The sequence below is a fragment of the Zonotrichia leucophrys genome, chromosome 7, assembly GCF_028769735.1.
Source record: "Zonotrichia leucophrys gambelii isolate GWCS_2022_RI chromosome 7, RI_Zleu_2.0, whole genome shotgun sequence".
NCBI lineage: Eukaryota > Metazoa > Chordata > Aves > Passeriformes > Passerellidae > Zonotrichia > Zonotrichia leucophrys.
Genome location: NC_088177.1, coordinates 17,665,772 through 17,693,711, shown reverse-complemented (window position 1 = coordinate 17,693,711; position 27,940 = coordinate 17,665,772). Strand labels below are relative to the sequence as shown.

The following is a 27,940-nucleotide window of genomic DNA, read 5'->3' as shown; positions in this document are numbered from 1 at the left end:
TCTTTGGCATGACAGAATTTCTGTAGATTCTTAGAATCTCAGGATTTCTGAGAAGTGAAGTCTCTGCTGTTGACTTTTCTGCTCTGTTCAGGGAAATTGGACTGGGTGCACGTTTTTTGGGACTTGCAGACCCCTGGCAGAAACTGCCCTGTGAAGGCCCCGGACTCTTGTGAGCTGCTCCAGCCCCGAGGGGAATAATAGGGAACAGTGAGTGCTGGGCTTGTTCCTCATATGGGTGTGAGGATAGAGGCTGACACCTGGGCCATTTTCAACTGTTCCTAAACTGAGGAGCTATAAAATAACCCACAGTATCTTCACCACTCCTTTCTCATGACTCTTCTTTGCAGACCCTCAGAAGGGAGCTCTTTACTTTGTGCCAGTGATGCAGCTTTCTGATCCAGCTTGCCATGGCTGCAGCAAACTTGGTCAATAGTACAGGAAGAAGAACTCTTTTGGCATGGATAAAAATTACAGGATTTTGTTGCCAAGGCAAGCAATTCCAGTTTCAGCATGCTGAAAAGGGGAAAAATATGCCATTGTCTAGTTTAGTGAAAGCTGTAAAACTGAAGGAAAATAAATGTACTCTAAAATATGTGAGGAATTTGACAGTGTCTGAATTTACCCAGCATTATAAGGTAGCAATTGCTTGTAGATACTGACTCTTCCTTCAGAAGCATTTTTAATCCTTAAATGGTGCACTGAAGTTGTTTTCTTGCATTCCAGTGTAACTATTTCCATCATGTTACAAGACAGATGAATGAATGGAAGGGAGAGAGATAAAATGGTATTATCTGATGACAAGAGTTCTTCTTAAGAGGTCTAAAAGAGCTGTGTGTTGCAGGCATTCTGATTCTGTTGGTATAGCTGCAAGATGATTGAATGGAAGTTTTAATATTGGGATGTGACATGGGTGTCTTTGTATCAGAATTCCTCCCTGAAAAAGACTCTTGCTTAATGGCTTGCCAGATGAAGGAGTTAACCTCTTACAATATTTGTTATATATTTGGAATTTCGAATATTTGATTCATCTGGCTGCAGCAGACAAACCAGAATTTCTGCTGCTTGTATGGATTTTAAAGGTTTGCTATATTTGGCTCCTTTCTAACTTTATAATAAATTCCATCTGAAAGGAGCAGTGATTAAGGAGAGTTAAGAGAACAGATACCTATACACAGCAGATTTCAGAGTACATTTACCTGTTTCTCATGACTGTAGAACATACACTGTAATTGCTTGAGAGGCCTTCTAGCTGAAGAGAATTAAGTCTAATCTTGAAAACAAAGGACAATTTAGATGAGAGGAACAGTAGGGAATGTGATTTCTGCGTGCCTCAAATACCTGGGATGGGTTATTTTGTGATTTGAGAAGCCTTTGTGGTAAGGTAGGAGCTCTCTGTGGCTGATGCCAGTTCTTTTTGAACTCCATGCTCTCAAACCACATGTGAACATTACCTTTACCTCAGTGGGTTGGCTGGGTCTCACAGGTAGATTTAATGCATTCTTGATGAGCTTGTTGATCTCTTTGCCATTCCAGTCAGTTCCTAATGAAACCACTGCAGGTGCTTGTTCCAAACAGAGGGATCTCCTGGGGGAGCTGGAGTAGAGAACAGGAATGATGCCCTGCTGTGCTTCCATTGGGAAGGAGCAATACAGACATCATGCTTACAGCATTTCCTTGTGCAGACCTTAGGAATTGTCTTTTTAGTGACTGTGCTGTTCCAACACGGACTCTTGGGCATGGCTCTTCCTTCTCCCCCTGAATGTAGAGCAAATGTCCATCTGGTTTTGTAAAGGTGTAGGTTTGCACACAGGCAGCCACGCTTCCCTGATGTTTCAGGAGGCCCTGACCTATCTGCAAACTTCATTGCAACCAGTGCTGCCAATGTTTGCAGTTCTGGGGCTGCATGGCTGAGCCCAGAACCCACTGCTCAAAAAGGACCAGTGCTGTTTCTCCCTCTTACTGTGCTCCTCCAGGGCTTGTTAAAGTCAGTATTCACCATTTGGGGTTACTCTCTTTGTGTTGTCAACACTAGAATCTTCCATAAAAAACTTAACACCATCTTTCCCACCTCATCCTGGCTCCAAACTGTTATTAAATTCAGTGTGTTGATCCTCTGTGACATTTCTCTCCTTGTTATCAGAGTAGCTGAGACCCTTTGGCTGCCTTTGCTTTTGCCTTCCTGAACTTTGTCTTGCTTCCTTTTGAACCACCCAAAGACTGTCTCTGAAACTATCCTATAATTATTTTCATCTGTTTACTTTCTTTGATTTTTTTCTCCTGCTGTATTCTTGTCTTTTGGAGCTATTTTTTTGCTTTATTTTCTGCCAGCTGTGATTTTGCTTGGCTAATGCTCTTGGCACCATTGCAGGGGTTCTCTAGAGAGAGGGGGCCTCTGCAGATGGCCTGTGGGCAAGCTGCTGTGGCCAAGGGGATCAGCTCAATGTGGTCCCTAAAACCAGCACCCAGACTCAAGGTCTGGTGAGGCAGAACCAGGTATTTCTTCTTAAATGAGGAATGCTTTGTGTGATTGCACATGTGCCGGGGTGATTTTACTCCCAAGTACTTTGTGAACAGTGCAACTTCCAGATAGCTTCCCCTGTTTCTTGGTTGAAATCGTTTCAGCAAAGAAATTCCTCATTGAAAGTTGTTCTCTATACAGGGCCATAAAATACTGTGCCTTGTATTTTGTATTCTGTCTGGCTTTGAAGTATCTGGTGCTAAAATCCATGTGTGAAGCACTCTGTCATGCTGTTAGAAGGCACCTACATTTATAGCTGCAATTCAGTTTCTAAAAATGTTGACTATTTTATTAAAAAGAATTTATTTGCGTGTGTGGCTTAAAACAGCAATAAAGCCATATCCTGTCTCTAAAAGGTAAGTGTTATTGAATGTTCAGGAATGTGTTCAATATACAGATATAAATTAAAAATTCAATTCCTGAGTGCTGTAATAAAAGAAGGTAGTACTAAAATAGTACTGTGAGTTTTATTATGTCATTGCTGGAATTTCTGTGAACAGTGCATAGAAAACCTGGATTATCTGAAACTGGCTGTCCCAAACCAGCCAGGGCTGCTGCTCCCTAGTCCCTAGGAGCCAGGGAAGTGAGGATCTCTGCTGGCTCAAGCGTTGTCTGCCAAAGTAACTCCCAAAACTGAGTGATGCTCCAACATAGCTGCTCTAGCAAGATGCCTTACAGCTGTGTGATTTCACTTGAATTGGAACTATCTGTTTTATTTCTGATCTGTCTTCCCTCTCCTTTGAATCCCAATTATTTTCCCCCAAAGGCTTTGTTGAAAAGGTGACAGTATTTCAGTTAGCACAATATCTCTTGCAACCTTTGGATACTTGTATATAAAATTTAAGCTTGATTGTGACCCTGACAGCCAGCAAAGGAAATGACTTGCAGAGCAGCTTGGGGCTCTTGCTGCCCTCGGCCCAGGCTGTGCCCACCTGAGCAGAGGTGCTGCATCCTGGACTGCTGCTGAGCACCTTGCTCTGACCTGCTCCATGGAGTAACCTGTGCCTTTACACGTGCTGTTCTGGGATTTCTGAGGCCAGCTGGCCTGGCACAATGTCAGAGCCTCCTTTTTATCTGGGGGAGCAAATAACAGGGAATATTGATCTTCTGAAAGACATCCATTGCTCCTTTTCTTTGATTCCTGTTTCACCTTTCAAGGTGAAGATGAGATGACATGGCAGGACAAAGTAATGCCTTGGAGGGCTGTCTGGGGCATGTGGGGCCATCTGTTTTGCAGGCCTGGTATTAATTCCCTGCATATGTGTTGTTGCTCTGCAATCTGTTTATACAGTATGTGCAGGTTCAGAAGAAATGTGTAGCAAGCAGAAGAAATGCATTTATCTTCTGCTTCCAGAGACAGCAGCCCTGCAGAACTGACTTAAAATATGGTTGTTTGCTTGTGGGATAAGCAGAAATATCTCTTTTCTGGTTGTCAAGCAATTTCTTTGAATGTCACTTGCTTTTTACAATTAACCTCTCACAAAATACCTTAATGAACCCTTCTGGGCATTTTTAACTCCCAGCACAACTTACTGGATTTATGTTAGTTGTCTGTAACAATAATGACAAATATTATTGCCGTTCAGGAACTACCTTTTAGATGTGCAGACATAAAAGCTTGGCTCCACCAAAATTTATGGGCATGTTGCCATTACCTTGAGCAGACTAGCATTTCCCCCTTGGATGTTGGCTCCTGATCCTGGGAATGCTCAAGAGACAGCCTTGTTTGCGTTTCATATGTGTGTGTTTGCATGACCTCCTTGGGCTGGAATCACCAGGCTGGTGGAGCATCTCTTGGAGGTTTCATAAAGAAGTATTAATCCAGATGAGCAATTTTACACAGGTTGTGTTCAGAATTTTGGAAGATCACTCCTTATTTCTAACTTTGTCTTTAAGTTAGGTGTTAATGCTGGGATTGCTGAAATAGGCTGAAATTGAATGTGTCTTGAGCCTACATGGTAACAACAGACAGATCTTGGTCTTGCTTTTAACTTAATTCCTGATAATTTCCTTAGGGTAACAAAACATACTGGAGGAGGCACCCTGATGCTGGCAGCTGGCCAATGAGGCGTCTTGGAGAGGGTGGAAAAGATTTGGTCAAGGGTTGGCATTTGGAGTGCACCCTCTGAAAAGACCAGGGTGCCTTTTGGGAAGTCTTTTGCTTAGTGGGTAATACTGAGAGCAGAAACAGAAAGGAGTGGTGCTGTGGTGGCACACAAAACATTGCTCTGCTTTTCAGCTGGCTCCTCCTGGGATGTGCTTCCCTGTGCGGGCTGTGCTTGGCCTTCACCCCCAAGGGGGCACATGGTGACAGGCATGGGATGGCCAAGTACCCTGAGCTCCTGTTCTGGCTGCAGCACTGGCTCAGTCCTGTGACCAGCTCAGCTGTGACCCTGCTGTGGTGGCTGCTGTGTTGTGGGACGTTCAGGAGATGCCCCTGCTCTCAGGGGTGTTTGGTACCCTCTGTAGGCACCCTGCCAGAGGCAGGTTTTGGCACAGCACTCACAGGTACAGCCTTGCCACGTTGCCCCGTGCCTGCATCCCCCTGGACTGCCTCTCCTTCCCAAGCCACAGGTGTTTGCTCCCTGTGCACCAGGTATTTCCATGCTGGTGCCATGGCTGTGATCAAGGTGTCCTCCACTGCTGTGTCAAACAGCTCCTGCCAGAAGGGAAAGGTAAGCTTTGAACACAGTTTTTCTGTTGTGGTTGAGTCTGTCTTTTTTTGTGGCTGCTGAAACAGCCTGCAACCAGAGTGGTTTTCAGGATGTTGCTGGAAGGAATGGAATGGAAAATCATGGGGGTGTATCAGATGGCACAGGTTCAGGAATTGTCTGGCACCTCTTACTTTAATGTGATGAGCTTTGCTGCATTTGTTATCCTCCTGGTGATTCCATGCATTGGGCATTTGGGAGGATGAGAAAAGGGTGTTCTTTTGCTAAATAACATTTCCCATGTGTGTGAAATATCCTTATTTTCTGTCTAATCTTTTGTAGGAATGGCAATGCTATTAGTTTCTAAGTACTTCTCAATTCTTGCATTCTGTGCTGATCTCTTCAATGATATTTTCAACTGCTCCACAGTTTTCTTTTTTTGCACCCAACTGTGTTTAGAATAATTTATATCCCTCTAAAATCCCTGTGAATAGCTTTATTCTGGTACCTGTATATTTGACAGCTGTTGCAAGCAATGCCAGTTATTCCTGAAGGACAGGACTGGAACTGACACATATTGTCCTTTCTATTCTGTATACCTGGTTCAAATCTAGGAAATGTTCCTTTTTGTATATGATAATAAGATTAATTTTATTTTTTTATTAGTGACTAACTTCAGGGATTTACTTTCTTCCCAACAAGGCTTGTATGTACAGGAATCTTCTCTGGTAATGTGAAGGTGAAATTATTTAAGTCTAAACATTAAAAGAAAGCAGAGAACACAACATAGCTGCCAACTAGTTAATTGTTAACTGTATTATTTTAGACACTAAGGAGTGTTTTACTGATTTTGTAATTAGTAAAAATACAATTTCCTCATGTCACGCTCAGGATGTTAGCTGCAAGTTTAAATGAATCTGCTGTCTTCAATTACTTGTAAGCTGCATATCAGTTTGCTGCACTTAATAGCAAGGACATTCTGTAATTGAGGTATTCTGCACTGTGACAGACAATTTTATATAAATAGGTTTTTATATGCCACCATCATTTCTAATATTGAGGGATCAGTGGTCCATGAAATCAGATCTATGTGGCTATTCCTGGTGTATTAGCATTACCTAATTTTCTGTGACAAACTTGGGGAACACAATATGGTAGAGGGTTTTGGTTGCCTTTGTTCAGCTGGAAATGACCTTCATTTTGTGTTAACCTGACACCTGCACAACATTCTGTCCTGGTTACCTAGATGTACAAATAAAGATGATAAAGTGACAGGTGCCTGTTTTTCTAGATGGACAGGTATTAATTCAGAAGAAGAATGAGAAGCCCAGTGTTCAGCAGGAACAGTGAAAATTCCTGTCTACTTACTTCCACATTCTGTAAGTGAAAGGTACATGTTCAGTTTGTGTAGTTTTAGCAAGGAAGTTTTAAAAGAACTGGTGGCAGATTTGTGCATATACTGAGCAGTAATAACTTTATGTTCTGTAGTACTCTGTACACAATTGAAATACAGCATATGAGTACCTCATGTGACAGCTAATGTTATCGTTAAGAATGAAGAGTATTGTAAACAGCATATGCATCTACTTGAAATATTGATAAGCTGGGAGTAAACTCTTTCCTAATTGGCTCAGTTTGAGAGGGGCAACTCTCAAGTGTAATGCTGTGCTGTGCTTCTGCTGCAAATGCAAAGATTTTGAAGCTGCTTTCAAAATGCAGTTTTTAATATGACACTATGTATGTCAAAATATAGATGGAGTAATGCCAGGACTCGTACAACAAAAGATAGAAACAGAGACTGGAAATTTTGTACAGAGAACAATAGTGTGAGCAAGTTGTCACACATCAAAGTATGAGTAGAAGCTTAAGCTTGCCTTCTTTTGAAGGTTGTATTGTATTTCTGATTTGGAAAACAATATTACAACTCTTTTATGAGCTGTCTCACTAGTCCCTATTGCTTCTGTACCTGTTGGTTATAACCTTTGTTTCTTCCCTAAACCATGACACTGAGAAGGTTTTACTGCTTTCTTTAGGCCCCAGCAAAATGCAGTGGCAAGTCTTAGAGTGACTTGGTGGAATGTGCTCATCACTAAACTGCTGCCCAGGAATGGCTCCAGGCCCTGCTTCCCTCCCCAGTGCCACCAGTTCTCCCTGCTCTTTCTTGAGAAGAAGCACCTCATTTTTTCTAGGCACTGGGACATTGCCACCAGCAGCCCAAGCAGCTCAGGGGTGAACAGAGCTTGCTGGTCCCACACTGAAATAATGATGAGCAAAGTTAAGACCTGCAGAGGGTTCTTCTCAAATGTGTTGCTAGCTCAAAGCAAACAGTGTTGGGAAGAGAGAAGGGGATTGTGTTCCAGGAGCAGGGTTGACTTCTGTGCTTTCTCACGAGTGAGCTTTGGTGGGTAGGTTTTGGAAATTTTCCATACAAAGGCAAACAAACCATGTGGGCAGTAGCCAGGGCCCCAGAGATAAGGCAGCGTAGCAGTGTTTGTGCCATGATTTCTTTTGCTGTGCCTCATTAATAATGAAAGAACTGAATGATATAATGTGGGCTAATGTCTGGCAGGAGAAGCAGTGGCCTGGATTTGAAATTAAGTTGGTGAAATTGAGTGAGACTCTGCTTCACCCCACTCATTGTTATTCCAGTTGAATTGAAAACTACTTTTAATGTCTCCTGCTGTTTCCTCTTCTGTCAATCAGATGGGAGTCACAAACTAAGCTGCACAAGTTGAGGCTTTTATCTGGAAAATACCTGACAATTTATGAATGCTCTGTTCAAGTGTTGAGCTTTTTTTGTTGTGTCCTCTGCCTTCCTTGTTCTGAAGTGTGAGATCCCACCTTTGATCTGACTGATCTCTGAGATTGTGATTAATTGGCAGGTAGAAGCTAACATCTTCTGGATTGAGGATGGAAGTCAGTCTAGATTTCAGGCATTGTTATAGAATTGTGATGCTATAGCATAGCTTTCAAATACTCCAATTGTTTTCTGTTGAGATAAATTCTTGAAATTGCTTCGTTAGCCTGTAACAAATTTCAAATATGTTCCGAGTGTGAGTTCTCCCTCCTAAAATTTCTCAACTTTCTCTTATTTTCCTTCTTCTGTAGCATGTTCTAGAGGATGCTTACAAGATGAGATTTGGAAAATGAGTGATACTTTTAATCTGTGCAGAGACTTTTCAGTCCTGTCTGCATTTTCTGTGTGCTCTTGCAGATTGAATTTTTCAAGGTTTGCCAAGTGATGAAGTCTCTAAGCTCAGGTAAAATGAATTGGATGCTATAAACATCCTACTTCCCTCCTTCCATGCCTTAATGGTGATCTCATTCCTCTATGCAGTGCAATTTAGGGTTGTTATAAACAGGAAGCATTATCAAAACAAATTGTCTGCATCCACCCCTAGAACTTCAATTATATTTCAAGATCTTGCTTGAACAAAATAGACTATATTTATGTAAAAGCATGGAGCTCTGATTATATCACTGTATTTAAAAAAAGGATTGTAATAGTATGTGAGAAAATTGTGACTTCCACAAGAAAAACTGGAAGATACCTAGTTCTAAAGTTGGCAAGGTTAGTTGGATAATAATTGAAGGTCTGCCAGGTCAATTTGTTTCATGCTACAGTCTAACAATTTTATAATTAAAGCTGCTTCTGCCTTCTTTCTCCCAAATAAATTTGGCAAAATGGTGTTCTCTCTCTAGCACAGGGAGTAATGAAAGTTACTGACCGTGACTATGGATTACCTGGTGAACCCTTCAGAAGCAAGAGAGATACTGCCTTTGTGAGTCTTTTCTCCAGTTTATTAGGGCTCATTAAACAACAATACTGCCCAATTATTTTTTATACTAAAGTGTGCTTGTAGGTTCATTTTCATGAGGAATAGAGATTAAAAAAACCCCAACACCAAAAAACTATTCTAAAAAAAATCCCCAACCAGCATTTGGTAGCTTTTAAAAAGAGATATTAAGGCTAAATTGTAGCTGCAAATGTGTTTTAATTTTCTAAAGCAGTTTGTGTGTCTGTGGATTCTACCTGGGGTCAGTGACTCCAGCTGGCTCCTAAGAACCCTGTCCCTTCTGTACCTGGATGGACTTCATGCCTGCATGGCCACTGCCTTCACTGGGATCGTGGCCTTGGAGGTTGATGTTCTGCTACCTTTGCACCCTTTTTTATTATGTACCTGTGCTGCAGGCCATGGGAAACCTCTTTGTTGTTCTTTCTGCCCATTTTATATGCTACTTCATGGTGCACTTCTGTGCAGACCTATTTGTCTGGTCCTTTTTGAGCCAAGCAAGAGTGCAGCCAGTACAAGCAGGTAATTTACAGTTTGGAAGCTTGGGAGCAGCGAGAGGTGATGATACAGAAGGAGATGATGAGCCACGATGGGGGAGGGTGGAGGCTGCTGACCAAAAGCTTGGGCAGGGTCTGCTGCAGACATCAAAGCTGTTCATTTGATTTTAGCTTGCTTGTTCGGAGGTTGCTGTTGTTAAGCTGCCTGGCTGTTGTGGCTGGAAGCTCTGCTGGTTTCTGTTCTTGAAGGATGAGCAAGAAGCCTGTAGGTAAACCAGAAACCTCAGTAAGACGATCTTGTTTTGCTCCACTTCCCAATGGTTTTTTTTTCCTTTGCTTGGCCTTGGGCTGAAGAGACTTTTGGGGTTACCTGAGGGGAAAGGTAGAGGAGCAGGATTGGCCTGGGATAGCTAATGGATGCACACAGGGTAAGTGGTGCTGAACGCAGGGCGCTGGCGTGCCCTGCCCCTGCTGCTCACCTCGGCTGTAATTACAGCAGGAGATGTCTCAGCAGGGAAAGTTGTTTGTGACCCTGGTGCTGCCTGTCAGTGCTGCTGGGCTGTTACTCATCCATGCTGCTGTTGGAGAGCCAGTATGGCAGGGAGCTCAGGAAGTCCTGGGGTGAAGTGCCCTGCAAAACAGGCATCCAGCCAAACCAGGTGGTTTGCATTTCTGTCGCAGCTTTTCAGAGCAAGCTGGTTATTAAAGCTATCCCAGACAAAATAGCAGAGTTCCTCTTTCTCTCCTGGTGCATCCCAGTGAGTGTATTCATTCATGTTAGTCATGCCAATCTCTTAAATCTTTATATGTGCATAAGCAAGGCTTGACTTTTCATTGAAGTTCAGCAGGTGCATAGATGTTAAAAGTGCTGTGTCTTCTGTAATTTTTTCCTGATGTAGCAATTTGGCCTTTACCAATAGCCTTAGGTTTAAACAGCACAAGATATAAAATAAGTTAATTATGCTGCTGTGCTTGTTTAAGAATAATTGTTAAAAGTGCCTTTGGCTTTCTGGGGACACACATTAACAGAAGGTGCATTTCAATGGCTTTGCATGGTACCTGATTTTCACAGTGGTTCAGCTGCTGTCCTCAGAAAAAAAAACAAAAACACAAGCAATACCACCTTAGTGGGAGATTTATGGAAATGCAGTGAATTTTGCTAGTGTTTGGATTTCCCTGCGTCAGCCTCAGGAGAGTTTGATGCTGTGTCCGCAGAAGGAATATTGGTCAGGGAGCTGTGATATCTTTAAAAAGGTACATAAAACCTGAATCTGCCATTAGGGAAGGGCAGCCCTAAGGACCAGTCCTTGCCCTGTAGCCAGTGAGGGCTGGGAGTGTCTGGTGCAGAACTGGCTGCCCTGTGACTGAGGAGGGAGCCTGAGTGCCCAAAGCACCTGCAGAGCTGCTCCTCCCTGCCTGTTTAACAGCAGCACTGACACACTCTGTGACACACTCTGGCACAGCCCAAACTAGTTTTTCTGGCATGGTCATGATATGTTATGCCAGTGAGGTAGTAAAACTGTAATTTCCCCTTTTCCCCTTGAATACTGTATTATATAAATGTATACACTCCATATATATATTATATATATATACACACTCTATATATACACACACTCTATATATACACACTATATATATATATACATACACATATATATATATAGTATGCTGTACTGTCCTTGCTCTGTTGTGATGCAATAGCCTTGCAGAATCCACTGGAAAAGGGTGTATATGATTTTATTTTACAATAGGGTATTTATTGGTAATAGTTGACTGCAGCTGTCTTTTCCTGTTATCTTTGCAGTTTAAGTATCAGAAGGATAAGATGCTCAGCTGATATGTGTCTCACCTATTGACTGATCAAATTTGAATACCAGAGGGCATTAATAAAGCCTTAACAATGCCATATGTATGGTAAACATAGTTGGCTTGTTTTAACAGAATCATGGTTCTCTTGTCAGAAGCCCACAGTTTTATGGTTCAGTTGTTTTTTTCTACAACTCAGGACATGACAGTCCTTTATACCTCAGACTCTCCCTTCAGCCATCCTTACCTTTATTGTGTGACACCAAGTCCCAGAGGAGATTTGGCAGAAGAAACCATAAACAGCCTATTCCCAGCAAACTGCTTCTGCTCCTCCCTGCAAAAACCCTCACGGATTAAAGAAGCATCTGATGGCATTGGATCCATTTCTAATCCCTTGTTCCACTCCTAGTAGGTGTCAGGTTCTGAAAATGAGAAAAGTGCAAGGATGCTGAGAGAACATAGATGGTGGGTGATCTTCCTATCACTGAAGTTTGCTCCTATTGTTTGAGTTAGATTAAGGCTTGAAATCAAACTTTGGATATATTTTTGGAAATATGTCTGTGGTATATATAACACATAGATGTGTGTATATGAAATACATGTACATGTATAAAGTGTTGCATGTGTTATTGGTAAAGTTTTGACTTCTAGATACAGCAAATTTCTTGGCCTAAGCAAGCACAGTGAAAGGAGCCCAGTAATTGCTGGCAGTTTTCAAAACTGTCTGCCTGTGTCCATGTTGAAAGAGAACTGAGTTGTCCACCCCAGCAGCAAGCTACAGGGTAAATTCTGCTTGGGATCATTTCTCAGTGACTAAGAAACTCATAATGGGTGTGAGTGGGCAGAGGATCTGTCTGTGGTGAGGCGAGAGCGGCGCAGCAGACACAGAAAGTGCATGGGAGTGATGAGGTGGGCTGTGGCCTTTGTCCAGCTGCTCTGTGCTTGCTGTGTTAATTGCTGCTCTTCAGAAGCCCTCTCCAGTTTTTTGATCCCCCTTCATTGTGCCAGGAGGAGGAGGGTCATGGTGTGGATGTTAAAGGTTAACATACTTCCTGAGAGACAGATGCTTCATTGTTTCCTTCCTATATGAGTTCAATTGACAATGAACTCTCAGCAACATTCAGTAGAATTGGCTGGTTTCAAATGCCTTCGAAATAATTAGCCAAAGCTGAAATTAATTATAATAACAATGAAAATCCCTCCAAAAAATAAATAATGCAACTCCAAATTTTGCAGTTCAATCTTCTTAGTTGTGATTACCTAATGTTGTCATTCTTGAGGCTACTTTGTTGTTAATGTCTACTTTGATACTGTTTTACTTCTGTATTTTAAGCTGAGTTGCTGCCCTCGCAGCTGTTTGATTTAAGTACTAGAAAAGGACAAATGAGTTCTGCCCATTCTTGTTTCAATGCCAACTCCATGAATGTCATTGTTGTTGTTGTTGCGATCCTAGTATTACAGGCCTTATGTGAGCATTTATTCATATTTTAAAAATATTGATCCTTTTTTTAGTTGCAGAAGGGAAAAGGCATGATTTCCAGAAAAAAAGTTGACTTCTTCATGCATGTTTACTTTACTTTAACTCTGGAAAACTCAAGCCTTTCATTTGAGACTTTGAAGATGTTTTCCGTCTGCCTTGTAAACTCAGTGCTTGCTTCAAAGCACACATGCAATTTGTAGGCTTGTATTGCCTAGGGAATTGTTGAGAATCCTTGCTTGCTGTGTGGAGATGAAGGCACACAGAAGTTCAAATAACTCCTCTTTTTTCTTTCATCAGAACAGATTTGTGGTTTTTCTTTTTCCTGCAAACAGATCTGAGCTTTTATTTCTCCATCCCTTCCTTTCCTCTCTTCTCCCCTCCCCTCTTGATTCCTATTTCTCTTTAAAGAGCTAGTGAGTAAAAGCACAGGGGTAAGTAAATGGCCACTACAGTTGCAATGGCATTAATCTTTCATCAGGTAAAAACCTCCTCGTGCTGGTTGTCATGGTGAACACTCCACTGCTCTCCCCAGGCTGTGGTGCTCATCTCTCCTCCTGCACTCTGGTGAAGGTCACTGGTGGCCAGAGGTGGCCTCTGCAGGTGCCCAGGGCTGTGGATAATCCTCCCCTGCTCTCTGAGCAGGGCTGCACAGAAACTGGCGAAAACACCAAGCTGCTACCAAGCCTTTCTTCCAGATGTTAATGAAAACCAGCTCAACCAGCAAGGTATTAGATATGTAATTCATTTTATAAGTATTTCCATCTCCAGCTTAACAGGCAAGTGCTTATTAGTTAAAAAGTTTGCCAGTGCCTGAAGGAGTAGTCTGAGCAAGCAGATTTTAAGGTGCTGAATGAAGCCCAGTTTCCAGGCATCAACTAAATGAAGTTGCCCAAGGACTAGAGATGAAGGAAGAGGGCTGTGGGGAGGAATTTCTTTCAGTAAGCAAGGGATAAAACCCAAACCTGTGCCGTATTTTAGTTTCTGCCTGGAAAGGAGAAAACTAACATTTTCTGGAGAGGGAAAGAAAGCTCTCCTATGTTTTGTGACGTGATTTGGGAGAGCTGTAACCCAGACCATGATCTTTGGATGGCCCTGAGCCCTGGGCCATTCGGTTGTGACATGGCAGGAGCTCAGACTGGCATGATGGGTCCTGGCATTGCTTCTCAGGCTGGGCTTGTGCTGGGGTGGAGGCAGCGCTCTGTGCAGTGTGCCCACACTTCCCACAGCCCCTGTGAGCCGTGGCAAAAGGGGGAGGAAGTGGAAAAAAACAACCCAGCAGTGTGTATGCAGTCCCCAGTTTGCAATAGTGCCCCTGGTAGATAACTCCCCATTCCCTGCAGGGCAATCGGGTGCTCTCCCTTCTCGCGGTGATGTCTCCGTGAAATGCAGACTTATTTTTGGCTCTGCCATAGAATGGATAACATCTCACAGTTCAGCTCTTCACAGTCCTCCTGTGATGTGCAGTTGTCCTTCAGGCCCTTGTTTCCCTGCTGTGCAGTAGGGATAGATAGGAATGAGTGTGTGTTGGAGGAACTGATGGAAACTTTATGTAGCACGAGATTTTGCCACGGAAAAGCTTGAACTTCATGGGAAATGTACTAAACATGGTTACATCTTGACACATAATTTCTTATTGTGTTGAAACTTTTCCATTTTTCCCAGAACACACTGCAAGACAACAAGATGCTGTTTTAGAGACTTATTTAAAATTACTGCTGGGATGTAAAAGCTCATGAGTATGTTGGGAGAGGGAAAAGACCCAAGCACAAACCCAAGCACATTAATCTTCAAAGGCTACAAAGCTGCATTTTCTTAAAATGTTTTTTCATGTTAAACTTGAAACATTGATTAATGCTTATTATTTAACTCAGGAATTCAAGGACTTACCAACTTTGGAGCAATGATTTTTTTTTTTGTCAGATTTTATCTTGAAAAACATGGAATAGATGTTTATTATGTGAAGAGTTCATGGAAGACTTTGGGATTTGCTCTAAAGAAAATGAGTTTTTCCCCCGACAGCTTCATGCTGTCTAATAGCCTCTCCTTGTAGGCTGTGATAGTATCAGAGTGCTTTATTATTGCCTGCTTCCTGACCTCCGAAGGGAAGAAACAGAAGAACATTAACCTTTTCATATGTACATGTTTGAAATTATAAATTTAAAAATCCATGAATGTGCTTCTGTAAAAATATCTTCCCAGCTGGGTTCCTGGAGTCCAACTCATTTCACTGTTGTCTTTTGGTAGTGAAAAATGCTCTTGCTATTTACGATGCGTTTTTTGGCTGGTTGCCATTGCTTGCTGTTTATCAGAATTCCTGATATTTTTGGTAGAGGAAATACCCGTGCTTTTTTGCTACATATAATCAAGTTAAGCATAGCTTCATTTACTACTTTCTTGCTTTGTTTTGCTTTGTCTTTGTTGGTGGAGACCTGCAGACATTTGTTTGGCGGGCTGGATCTGCAGAGGGAATTTGTGAACATGTCTTTTGCATGCCCTGGTAACTGTTTGCTGAGTTGGAATCTACCCTGGCATTACTCAATGAAATTTCAAAATTTTATGGCAGCTTTTTTTTTTTTTTTTTTTAATTCATGCAGGAACACTAAAAGAAAGACAGAGTCTGAAATTCTCCTATGATTTCAGTTTCTGAAGGAAAAAATAATAAATGTGTATGATCAGGTGATCTAGTCGTAGGCCTCAATTTATTAAAAAAATTATTTAACAAGATTTCAGGTACAGGTTACTTTGTGTGTTACATAATCTATATGCTCAAAATAGTTTTTCCTAAACAGTGATTGTTAACTTCTATCAAAGAACTACTTCATCTGGAAAAATGAAGGACAGTTTTTCATGTGTCTGGAGTAGGTTAGAGATCCAAACACCAAATGGTGGCCTCTGTAAAGCAGACTGCCTGACTTGATTCTCTTCTTTTAAGTCTCTTGGTGAATGTCAGTGTCTCTCATCCTTAAATATTTTATGGTTATCTAATCTACAAGTCAAATAATGTATTTGTTCTAGATCTTCTTAGAACTGAGGGTTTTAATAGGGCATCTACCAGAGTAAAAAAATACTTGAAAAACTACTCTGTACCTTTTCCTGGTCCATTTCTATAGTTGGGACTGAAAATAAGAAAGATTATGTGGTGTGAAAATATTTGTTAAATACTTTTCCAGTGTCTGAAGACAGCTCTGGTCTGAAGTTCTGTTCAAACTGGACTGCAATACAAGGGTCACTGGTAGCAATTTAGGAGTTTATGGTGTTCATGCAGGTTTTGGATGTGAGCCTGCCCTAAAATAATGTGAATGTTACTCCTGCAATTTTGCACAAACAAGCTATGAGCTTTCTTTTCTCACATCCTAGTATAGCATCATGACGTTTTTGGGGTGGGACTACCTAACAAGTAGTTTGTAATGGAAATTCTCATCCTCCTCTTGCCACCCTTTAGATGATTTGTCACCTCCTTCCTCCACCCAAGATGTTTTGCTAATATTTTGAAGCAAACGGATAATTGCAAGTAGATGCGACTGTGTTGCAGCATATCCTTCCTTTTATGCCAGCCAAGCTGCACTGGAAGGAAGCAACTTGAAGATCTTCAGAAGAAAATAAAAATCCTGTCTGCAGCTCATCTAATTTTGTTTCAGGTCCGAAATGGTTGCCTGTGAAAAGTGATTCTGTGCTGTCAAGCAAGAAGTGGTGGCAAAACATTTAGAAATTACTACATCTTTCCTACCACTGTTTTCCAGCATGATGAAGTGGTGGAGCCGCCTCACAAACCTGACTTTGAAATTTGATGTGTTTTGTTTATCTTGAACATTTTCTTCATGCAGCTGAAGCTTACTGAGCAATTGAACTTCTGGAGACCCATATTTGCCATTGGGTTTGTTGATTGAATTCTAACCTGACACTAACATATTGCTCTTCCCTGTGGCCTTTTACCAAAGATTTCTGTTGTCCTCTAAGTCCTCTCTTCATCACCTCAGAATCAATGAGGAACTTTGTATTTCAGCAAGAACTTTTGTGGTTTTGATTTATTTAGAATGAAGTAAGTGAAACAGTTGTCAAGGGAAGGTCTACATCAATGATTTTGTCTCCCTTTTGAAATAGTGTCCTAGCTGGTTGTTCCTGCATAAAAGTCTGTGTAAGCACACCTTGCCTGACTTTTCATTTTTTTTTTTGCAGAGAAAGCAATAATTTTTTTCTTTCTTTTTAGGGAAAACAGATGAACAAATATGGCCAGTTTGTTGTATCATGCCCTCATGATGAATTAGGCTGTTACTGTGCCAACTGCCATCCAAATACAAAGCACCACAAGGGCTTCTCCCAGCAGGACACACTCGTTGTTCCCTGGAGAGGAGTGGGACAGGCAGAGTGGCAGGTAGCTCTGGCTCTGTTGCCTGCCATGGCAAGGGCCTCTGTTGTAGTGCAGGTCCCTGAGGGTGCTGTAACATTCCTGACAGCCTGATCCTCTTGGCCACATATGAGGAAGCAATTAACTTGGATCTGGGCTGGGCTGTATCTGACTGCACAGCGTCCCTGTAGCTGAAATCATATGAGTGTTGTGTGGCTGAAATCGTTTGCCTATGGAATAGGAAACATTTTTCATTTTCTCCTTTTTCTGTGAGGGAAGCAGTGATTCACTCAGATGCTGATCTCTGTGTCTCAGAAGCACTGCTTGAGATACCCCTGGGCTGCACAGGCTGTGCTGCCTGCAGATCCTGCTGTGAGTGGTGGGCTCTGCCTTTGCCCTTTCTGGGACAGTGTCCCACCCTCCCCTCTGTGTTTCCCTGCCTGCAGAAAGGGGACAAGGCTCTCAGACCTTTGGTATCTGTAAGGGCTGCAGAGAATGGCAGTGCTGCAGTATGATCTCTGCTTCCCTTCTCCTTACCCATTGTTTACACTGAGCTCAGATAAGATGAGTATCTTTTGTTTTTCCTGTAGATAATAATAACAGTCTGTCTCTACCAATACAGGATTAGGTTCTTTCAGGAAGATGTGGGAAGAGGAAAATGAATGTGGACTTGGTGAAGCACGAGTGACAGAAAGGGTCTCAGGGCAGGGAAACAGCAAGGCTGCGCTCTAGATGGGAATCCATGGTGGCTTTGCTGAGCACTGTGCCCTTGGAGAACCTCAGCCACATCAGCCACTGCTCACTTATTCATCACCCAGCAAGGTCTCCTCACTGTCAGCGTTTTCCCTTCACACTGAAATATTGAAATACTGAAATACTGTCTTGCTGCTTAGTCATAAAGAGCAATTGTCAGGGTGTCTGATAACTGTGACAAGTAACAAATGTAAGTGTTGCTGTATGGATTGGTGAGTTTCCTTCACTGATCAGATCCATCTTATCTTGTCACCTTTCTTTAAAAAAAATGTTTTTCTGTTCCTTATACCTGTTAAGATTTTTGTGCATCTGTGAATACAAAAAACTGATCTGTTTGTTCTGGTAATGTTAGTGTCTTGGAGTAAGTTTCAGGTTGAACAGTGAGATGCTCTGCTAATATCATTTTGGCCAAAGCTAACAAGGCAAAAGCTTTCATTTTGACACTATGTTTATGGAAGCCAAATGCTCTGGATGTTCTTGGATATTTCTGTAGGAATGCAGGTGGGTGGATTCATGGATGAACACCTGAAAGGAATTTGAAATCTTCAGACTTGTCATGTGTTAATAGGAATGTAAGCTGGGACCAGAGCTCTCTTGACTTTTTGCTGCTCTGTGCTGAAACGTGGGTGCTGTGAAGTCATTTGGACGCATGTGCAGAGAGGAAATTCCTCAGAGGGTGTTCATAGTTTTGGATGCTAATTTGACTGTTGCAGGGGGACTCATGGTTTGTGTCTCTCACTGATTCATTCACCAGCTCAAGGTAAATAGGTCCTGTAGGTGATTTGTCAGCAGATACTGTAGAGCTGGTCTCTTTGCTGTTCACATGATTCCTCTCTGCAATGTCTTCATCTCAGGGCTTTGCCTAATGCAGAATTCTGGGAGTCTGAGGATGTTTTGGTTCCATTTGCCACAGTCTGTGTCCATGCTCTTTGAAAGCAAGACCAGTATTTCCTGTGGCCTCCTTTATCTCTTGGTGCTCTGTCTCATGGAGAATTCATGCTTTTTTTTTTAATATTTGTATATATTTTGACTGTCTTATCCAATGAAATGTTCTGGCATTTATCTTTAGCCTGAAGTTACTCAGATGATTTATTCCCTCCTTGTCTTCAGAGTTTAGGCTTACTTTAATTGAGACTTATTTGGATGTCAGCTGCTTGCACTGTAATTTACCTCCAAAAGGCCCTTTGGGGCCTCTTGTGATAGGACAGAGGGTAATGGCTTGAAACTGAAAGGAGGTCCATTTAGATTAGGTACAAGGGAGAAGGGTTTTTTGTAATGAAAACATTACAAAATGTTTTGTAATGTGGTGGGGTGGTGAAACACTCTCACGGGTTGCTTGGAAAGGTGCTACACATCTGATCCCTTGTAACATTCAAGGTTAGGCTTGACAGGGCCCTGAGCAACCTGATGTAGTTGAGGATGTCCCTGCAGGAGGGTTGTACCAGAAAACTTTAACAGTCCCTTCCAACCAAACTGTTCTGTGAAAAAGACTGCTACATCTGCACCTATCAAAACAACTTTGGAGCAAAGTGGATGGGTTGTCCCTTTGTACTACTTTCTCTTTTGATATGGTTTATGTTAGTTTACTGTGTGTTTGGCTGCTTTCTTTGATACTTGTTTCATCAAAACCTTCTGAGATGTCACCTTTTGCTGTTCATCCTGCCACTCTAAAGGAAGCATTAAACTGAGTAGTGGATGCATTTTTGTTACCTTGCCAACAACATGCTGGGGAGAAACCTTGGGCTGGAGCAGCACAAAATGTCTGTTACAGCAAGTGTAATTTATAGCAGGAATTTTCTACTGCCAAACTGTCAAAATCAAGGGATTAACCCTACTGCCTTCTGAGAGGAGCACTTGTAGGAGTTGAGAATCCTGATGGTGTTGCACAAAAGATTAAACTGCTGGTGATATTGAGACATGGTTTAAGGCTCAGAATATCTTTTCCTATAACATATTAATGAAATTTAGGATGTGGGCCAAACTTGCAAGTTGAGGTTTACCTTGCTATTTCCTCAGATGTTGCATTTTCATAATTTCTTGCTATCTATTTGGGAGGGACTGTCTCTTATTCTCTAAAGAATGTGTGACAGTTAGGTGCCCTGATATGCTTTTCTCTTCTGGTTACATTTATTAATTTTTTTTCTGTCTGAGAGTCTTTGTATTTTGCAATGCCAAAATAGCAAGGCTCCTAGGAAGCAAAAGCAGTAGAAACTGTTCATCATCCATGCAAGTGGAAATGTGTTTATCCTTCTGATTTGTATGGTTGAGACTCATTGTACTGCTGGGTGCTCTTGGCAGCACTCTTACAGAGGAGTGACATTTTCCAAACTCTGTTTGGGTTTCTGGTTGTATCCTGACCCTACAAACACGTTTGCCCTGGTGATGCTGTTTATCTTCGCTGAAAGGTTATCTGGTGCAAAGGATACTCGCTGGCTGGGCTGTAACAGACACCTGCCTTCAGTAATACACCTACCCCTATTTTCATTTTGTTCTGGTGTCATCTGAGTCGTTGTGATCCTGTGTTTGAAAGAGGGGAGGGAAAAAACCTCCTCCTCAGACAGCTTAGACATAAGGAAAAGCTGTGGGAGACCTCATGGCTTTAGGGTCTGAGTACTGTTGTCTAGAAGCTAACTGTATCTTTAAGAAAAAACTGGATATTTATATTTGGTGTCTATCTGAAATCATGTTTACCCTACAGTGTTTATTAAACCTGAGTTAATTTTCCTCCTGTCTTTCCGTGGCTGCAGGAGCTTTGCCAGTGATGCATTATAGTGGCTGTAGTGGAAGGAGGTGCAGGCCACGTGCCAGGTTCCTGCTCCATGGGCTGGCCTGGAGACTCGCTGCCCAGCAGGGCCATGCTGCTCTGGAGCTGTGGCTGGCTCAGCCCAGCCTGGCAATCCCTGCTCAGGAGCCCCAGATGCCCTGGAGAGGCTCGGACCTGCAACTGAGAGCTCTTTTGGTTAAAAATAATAATTATGAATCCTTAATTACTCTCTGTCTCCCTTCTGTCCATTACTCAGAAGGGTTCTTGAAATAGAGTAATTAGCATCATGCTTTCACATGGCAGTCTTGTGCTCTTTTTAAAAATATAAGATCTCTGTGTCTGTTATCTTTTATTTTGTGCGATGAGCAAGGATTACTTGCTGTTTCTGGTCCTGTGATGTTTTTGTCAGGACTGCCTTGGCTGAGGTGGGTGCTGTGAGTCACAGCTCTGTCGGCATTGGCTTTTCATCTGAGCTTCCTCACTCAACCGACACCCGAGGCCCAGGAGCTGATGGCTTTATTGTCACATTGCTTCCATGGGCACAATTAGCTGTTGGTTCAGGTCTGGAATCTTGTTCAGTTTGGATGCTCCCATGGGGAATTTGCAGAGGAACTTTAGGATCTGACACACATGCCCTCGGCAAGTGTGGAAGAAGCTGTTGCAGTGTGAGCTGTGTGCAGAGGTGATTACCTGGGGGAGACTCCAGGGGATGGATGCCTGACATACCCAGCACGTGCATGCAGCACAAAGGTGCTGGGTGAGTGTGTGAGACACAGCAGAGGTCTCTGTACTGGTGTGTCTGGCTTCTGCTGCACATCTTCTGGCATTGCACTTTGCTGGCATTCCTGGGCACAGTTCCTTTGTCTCAGTTGTTTTTTCTACCAGTTATCCCAGGGGTTTTCCTCCAGCTCTGAAAAGCATCCAAATAAAACATTAAAGACCTGAGGGGCTGGTGAGTACAAGGGTTGTTCTTGGCCCAGCAGTAAATCACAGTTCTGGGCTGTGAAGTGTAAGTTCTTAAGGAGGAATAACATGTTTCTGTAAAAGTGAAGATTTTTCTGTTGGTTAATCCTACTCCATTATTGTCTTTAGCTCAGCTGTCTGGGCTAGGATGTTTCTATGGAATGGGGTGAACATCCACATTGCATATCCACATATGCATATAACAACATCTGAATTATAATATTTATGTGATATTCTGCTTCCATGAGAAATTTCTGTTAACATGTCAGCCCAAGGCATTGTAGAGGTTTTCTGATTTCAAACCTTCTTTTTTGGCCTCCCACATTTAGTGCTGCTGTATTTTAGTTTGTAGAGTGAACTGCACAGACTAAAATCAAAAGTAAACCCCAACAAAACCATTTAAAATTCTTCAATTCCCCCTAGTCTTTACTAGGACGTTTTAGTTTATGCAGTAACATCAGCAAAACTAATTTTCTTTCTCGCTCAGATGAATGGCTCATACATAAGAGATTATTGTTTTCAGTGCCTTACAGCATTTTAATGCTCAGCAGAGCATATTTTTGGAGTGTTTGTAAGAGATGAGTAAATAAGAACCATCTTTTCTGTAGATAAAAACTTACTCTTTCCTCATTCTACTGCTCTCTTCTCTGCTGATTTATTTATTTACCTATTTCATATTGGGGAAATTTGGTTAAATTTACCTACCACCTAAGAGAATTGCATTAGTGTGTAGCAGTAATTGTAATTTTTTGGAAATGAGATTAGTGCTTGGGACCAATGCCAGTTGTGTGATCTTGGGCTGTAAAGTCACCTAAACATGAGATGCTTGCACCTAGACATGGTTTATATTGGTCACAAGCATGCAGAGACAGCACAGTTGTTTTTCATTTTCCATGTTTTGCTTTTCTAATAAATTAAGCTCTATTTCAGTTTGAATTTTCTGCAAAGAGATGTTCTTTTTAAGAATATGGATGTTGATCCCTGTCACCCTCATGTGATAGATTTGTCTGTCATTTGTATGGGCTGGATGCAAGCTGGATGTTCTGACAGGGAAGAGCTCAGTGTCCTATAGCATCTGTCTTGTGCCTTCTTAGTCACTTTATGAAAATTAATTTTCACTACTTACAGAAATGCACTTCATGTGCTTTATTTTGTCCAGACTTTATGCCTGTATGGAGAAGAGAATGCAAACTGCCAGTCAGGGCTTTTTGTTGCCTTTCATGCTGCATATGCTGGATATTTTCTCTTTGGGGTTAAACTGTGAAGCCTGTTGAAGCTAAAGTTTAGTGGGCTGGGGCTTTTCCTTTAATGAGATGTCTGTCATTTGCAGGTACTACTGCTGCTTGGGTTTTTTTTAAGGTTGCTTTCCTTTTTTTCCTGCTTGAATGTCTTTCTTCAGACCTCTTTCCCTTGAACTTTTTTGAGATCTCAAGAGCATTTGAGGGAGTTGCTGACATGGAAGAAAATGAGATAATCACAGAAAAGAAATGTTGTCCAAAGTTGTCCCAGACAGCTCTGAATTATGTCATCCGTAGGACTTTAATTCCTCCAGGTACTTGAGGTTATCTTTACAAGAAATCTGTGTATAATTTGTGTCCATATATGGCAGTTTTTTAAAAGCAATCAGAGTAACAAAATGCTGTTGTTAAGTGTTTTTGAGAAAGCAGAGTTCTTATACCTACTTTCTGTTAGATCTTAATCCTTGAAAATATTTTAGGTTTCTGGCCAAAGTGTTTCCCCTTTTTCAAAGCAACACTCTGAATGCAAAGTTGTCAGCAAACCTTGGTGTTGATTTTGAAAGCATTAGCAGCAACCCAGCACAGGGCATTTGAGGCACTCTATGTTCTTCAGTTTTTCCCAATACTTATTTAACTGGGTTGAACCCTTGCAAGAGAGGAAATTTTTTTGCCCATGTAAGGGCTCTGATGGGCAAGTTCTGGCAGATTTGATTGTAGGGGAAGGAATTCTTCCTTTTCAGCTACAGGTTCATGGCTTGCCTTATACATTTTTCTGGTGGATTTTGCCCCAAGACCAGTGAGAACAGAAGGGGTGGGTTGCCAGTGCTCTTGTCACTGTAGCAAAAGCGTGTCCCTGCTGGCAGAGCCTGGCTGAGGTGCCAGGAAGGGTTCACATGAGCAGGGCACTGATGTGCTGGCAGCCTGGAAGGATGGGCCTGGGCCTTGCTTGCTCCTTGCCCTGCATTCCTACCTCATCCTGCATCCTGCTGTGCTGGGCTGCTCACTGAGCTGCTGAGGCTCAAACCAGCAGGAAAGTACTCCCTGCCTCCTGGAGAGTAGCATTCGGCTCCCCAGAATTACAGAATTTTCTGTAATGCTCGTGGGTGTCAGAGGAGTCTGTAGGGGAGCAGGTTTGGGGAAAGTGGGGCTGTTCCTTCTCCCAGGACAGCTTTGCTGTGCTGCAGGTGTGGCACATGCCTTGTCCTGGTGTCTCTGCTGCTGGAGAGGTGCAGAGTGGGTGCTTGGGGACATCAGCACCTCAGGCTGGCACAGCTCTCCCCCACCATGCCTTAGCCAGAGCCCTAAGACAGAGTGAGTTTTTGACCTGGGGTAAAAATAAAAAGCCAAAACACTCTGGCAGTTCAAATCTCCATAAGAGAGGCAATTCCTAAATTGGAGGTTTCAGTCTTTCTTTTCAAGCCCATGAAAGCTGATGTGACTGAACTTCCATAGCAGCCTCAGTCTGACTGTGACCTGACAGCTCCCAATTTAGGGCAGTAAGGCTCTCTGCTTTAATTTCTGGAAAGCACAGATGACAAGGCACAAAGAAGTGAAGCTTTGCATTCTTTAGGCTACTAAATGGAGGATGCTGATGGATAACAAAAATTTGCACTGTTTCCTAGAGAAGCCTTGTCTAAAAATGCAGTTAATGTTACAGGTTTTCAGAAGATTTTTATGCTGCATCAGGTTAAATGTCCAAAAACTATTTGACAGTAAATGGGGAAAAAAAAAAAGTGAAAAATCTGAGCAATAACTCATGCTTTATGGAGCAAAGCATCTACCTCCTGCCTAGTTTAAAAAGAAACTTCCTCTGTAGATAGGGTTTGATGAACAACATGTCTCTGCAAGACCTAGAAAAAAGAAGCGTTAGAAGCTTGGTCTGCTCACAGTAAGCAAAGGCAGTTTCAGAAGACTGATGGAGCCCATTGAAAATGAGTAATTTCTGCTTTCTGCAGGAAGAAATGCCCTCACCAGTGATTATGACAAAGAAAAAAAAAGTGCAAAAAGCAGAACCAACCAGACAAAACTAGAGGAGAACATATGTTGCACAGCCATAGCCAGGAATTACTACCTGGAAATGCATAGGAAAGATATAATTTTTATGCAGCAGGTTTTACAGTAAAATTGCCTCTTTTCTAGTAACCAAGATGTTTGATCCAAAGCAAGTTTTATTTTGAATAATCATGGAAAATCAAGTTATTCACTGTGGTGAAAGGCAACGTGAAGGAAGGGTAATAGTGATGACAGCAGGAGCAATGGTTGTTATCACTCAGCTTGCACACAGACATTGTCAAAAACAAGTTGTAGTCCTTCCTTGCACTCTTATGGAACAGAAGAGTTTGGGGTGATGAAGAATTGTACTTTTTGTACTGGAATAGCAAAAACTAGACTTCTAGTCTCTGACCTAGTGCAAAAGTGATGGGGCCAGGTAATGCTTCTGGTACTGCTGTGATGTGGACGGGTGATTCCACCCCCAGACCTGGCACATTTAGATAGTCACTGGAATCATGGGTGAAGTTAGCATGCATTGAGCTTCGGTTTATTATTTTGATTTTTTTGCATCTTATTAAAGCATGAATGGCTCCTTGATACTCTCTAAAAGGTATGATGGTTTAATCTTCTGGTTTTTCATTTTTACCACTATTTAGCTCATTTTCTCCTTGAGGGCTTATTATTGAGTTCTTCATTCAGTGACATCGTTGCCCTTTTTAAATCAACCTTCTAGAATTTAGCATATTATGTTGTGTATAAGGATGAGACCATTACTACTTCATTATTTTCACTCCAGTAATTTTTATATTACACTGAACACCCTGATTAAACATTTATCTGGAAAAGGTTATAATGAAAAGGAAGCATAATTAAATATAGGAACTAAATATTGAACTCCTGACTTGAGGCTGAACTGATAAATGAAATTAAATTTACATGGGAGGAAAAAAAAGCATTGTAAAACTCATCCAGTATTGGATTTTAATGTTTTAGTCAACCACATCTACAAAGCAAGCTGTATATATCAACTACAGTAACTGCTGATTTTTGAAGGTCTTATTTAGAATGCGCTTATTGTAATTGTGTAATACTAGAGTTCCTTGGCCTTTGAAAAAGGAAAAAGAATGAATCATCTGCATTTAAAATTCAAGCAGCACTGATGCAGAAGAGTCGGGTATGGCATAGTTTGGTTTTCCTAGACAGATTTAAAAAACAAAGCAAACAAAAACCAGTAAAGCATTATACTTTATAAACAAGATTACTGAAGACAAATCAGTCTGTGTCCCTCATATAAATTCAGGTGTCAGAGCAGAACTTGCTTTTGGAAGCTGTGTGTATCTGCCCTCTCTGCATGTGTGCTCAGACTTCTTGGCACTCGCTGTCCCTGAATCAGGAAGACAGAATTTATTTTCCTGTTGGACTAATTATAGTTCTTTAAAGAGATGAGTTAACCCCTCTTCTGCCACAGAGGGACTTTAGGAGTGAATCCCATGTCAGAGGGAGGCTGCTGCTTGGGATGGCTTTCAGGGATGGGCAGTGGCAGTGCAGGGATGCTTACAGCCAGTCTCATGTTGGACGTGTGCTGGTTACCAAACTGTGTGTGCACAATGTACTGCTTCCAGAACTACACTCTGAGCCTGGAAATACTGCTGAAGCCATGGCTCTGTGAGATACAGTTGCAAAAAAATACTTATGGTTAAAAAGTTTTGGATACTAATGTCAGAATGCATTTCTTCTCCTTTGCACTTTGCACAAAGTGCTTTTATCTTCTGTACCTATAGCATGGTAAAATTGCCTATTCCTTTCCTTCTGTCCTTCCTTCCATCCTTGTTGTGTTCTGTGGGTCTGAAAAATGGTTGGTTATGTCTCTGATGTGGTGCTGTCTGGTTAGATATGAGCTGTGTGTTGTTCTCTGGGGATATTGGGCAGCTGACAGATGTGCTGTTGTACCTGAGTGATGGACCCCATAAAGTGTGGGTTCTGGGGCTGCAGACCACTTTGCCACTCTGCTGGCATTTCTGGACCAGTCCCATGGGGAGAAGGGGCAGGGAGGAGAATTTTCCCCATTGCTACATTAATTATTGTGCCATCTGTGTCACTGAGGGCTTTGGTGGGATTTTTGGTGTGATATGAAATAGCAGCACTAGAAAGGGAACAATCATGGATCCAGTTTTTTTACTGGAGCTATTCCATGACTAATGCCAGCTGCTTAGGAAGGAAGGGCAGGCAGTGTCTGGGCTACTCAGCTCTCCCTCAGGCTGGGTTTTTAAAGCACAGGCCAGTGTGGGAGCCAGCAGTGTTGCCCAAGGAATCCAGATGAGGGTAAAGGAAAGTAAGTGTTACCTTGGCAGTAGAAACCATGTGTGCATGAAGATTCTCTGAAGCAATTCATCTTTGTTTCCTCACTGCCTGGGTCTTCTCTCCTGGCTTTTGATGAGCTGTGATTAAGCCAGCTGGGCTCTCGACTCCCATGGGTTCCTCTGATGTAACCAGGATGCTCTGTGTCTGTGTAGGGTGAGCTGCCTGAACAGCTTGGAGTTCTCTGTCCCTCATCCTCCTCTTCTACCCTGCCCACAGTGCCTCAGCCGTGAAACTCCCTATAGTGGATTCTGCTCCATTGATATGGATGTGGCTTTCAGTCACTGATGTGTTTTCCCTTTGGAAATCCTTGTGTCCAGTTGGTGCCCTGATGGGGACAGCCTTTGAGGTGAAGTGTTTTAAGTATGTACATTTGCATCTTTGCTTTTACAGCCAGATTCAGAGCTGGGTAGCATTTTTCACGCAGCCTTGACTTGACTTTATGGCACCTACCTTGGAAAGGGACTGGGAGTGATGATCACAGTCTCAATCCTTGCTTCCATAGGAGAAAGAAGACAACTAGGAGTGAGAAATGAACAAGTCATCCCAGAGACCAAGTGCAAGCAGGGATTTTGAAATTCTTGCTGTTTTGAATGGATGGTGGGAATGCAGCTGTGACCCCAGTGCTGTGATGCCATACAGGTTTATGAATGCCAGGTTCTCTATTAATGAAAATGCCTTTTGTGGGTGGAACAGGATGATGAGGAAAACACAAACAATTTTTCCTAGCTTCTTATAACTCCATTTGCTAAGGCGCTGGGAGTTCATTTACAGATCT

The 27,940-nt window shown here is 42.1% G+C and overlaps 1 protein-coding gene across 13 annotated transcripts in view; it reads left to right on the top strand.

Moving 5' to 3' along the window:
- The window catches only part of ANKRD44 (ankyrin repeat domain 44), a 131,463-nt gene that overhangs the window by 16,560 nt on the left and 86,963 nt on the right, over positions 1-27,940 (top strand). Inside the window, exons 1-2 of one of the 13 annotated variants that reach the window (XM_064717729.1) lie at positions 16,957-17,121; positions 17,717-18,037. The exons of 11 other annotated variants lie outside the window; for them this stretch is intronic. The gene's annotated coding sequence lies outside the window, so the exon portion shown is untranslated. Of the gene's footprint in view, positions 1-91; positions 208-16,956; positions 17,122-17,716; positions 18,038-27,940 lie in introns of those variants that run through there. One more of the 13 variants, XM_064717727.1, reaches the window with a different exon arrangement.